Here is an 828-nt window from a genome sequence, read left to right as displayed (position 1 = left end):
AAGGTACTGAACAAATATAAACTACAAAAAAGAAATAGAAAATATACAGTATTATATAAATAATAATACAGGTAAAAATAAATAAATAATGAAAAATAATGATGAAAAATTTTTTTTACAGAAAAAAGAACAGGTATGAGATCATCATATAAATAACAGAAAAGCTTCACAAAGAGACCTAGTGCGTTTTGCTTTACTGTTTTTCAACCCAAGTAGTAACTCAATATAATTTTTACTAAAGGAAGGTTGATTTGTTGCTAAATGGCGTTGTGATGTCATTGCGTGATGACGTCATTATGCAATCATGACGCAAAATTGTGTCACTACATCGAATCTCAGCAAAAAAAAAAAAAAAAACTAATTTATATTTGTTTGTAAAATAATATAAATGCTTAATATAATATTAAAATATAAATAACAATTTTTAAATACAACACTGAATTATTCAGTACTTTCTCTACACATTTTTGTACGATTACAATTTAAGTGTATTATTATTATTTTTATTATTACTAGTTTGTAAACTAGTAAAACTATACATTCTGAACAATTACAATTTTAAGCAGTGTATTGGTAGTTAGTTAGTATGCTACAATCTAAAAGTCTGTAAAAAATAGGGCACAATCTACTATGTTAATATAGAGGAATTATTTACAGGTGTTGTCCCTGCAATTTAAATTACGCATTGTATTTAGTGTTTTCAGGTTACAACGGATAATGGATAATGTCCTGAAAAAATGACAAACTTTTTCGATTTTTCTAGATATTTTTGTTTTTTACAGTGTACCAACAATCACAGGTACAAGCTACTAACAAGGTGTCATAAAT

Source organism: Sinocyclocheilus grahami, unplaced genomic scaffold (assembly GCF_001515645.1).
Source record: "Sinocyclocheilus grahami isolate Dianchi unplaced genomic scaffold, SAMN03320097.WGS_v1.1 scaffold625.1, whole genome shotgun sequence".
In the NCBI taxonomy this organism is placed as follows: domain Eukaryota; kingdom Metazoa; phylum Chordata; class Actinopteri; order Cypriniformes; family Cyprinidae; genus Sinocyclocheilus; species Sinocyclocheilus grahami.
This window is presented reverse-complemented; position numbering follows the sequence as displayed.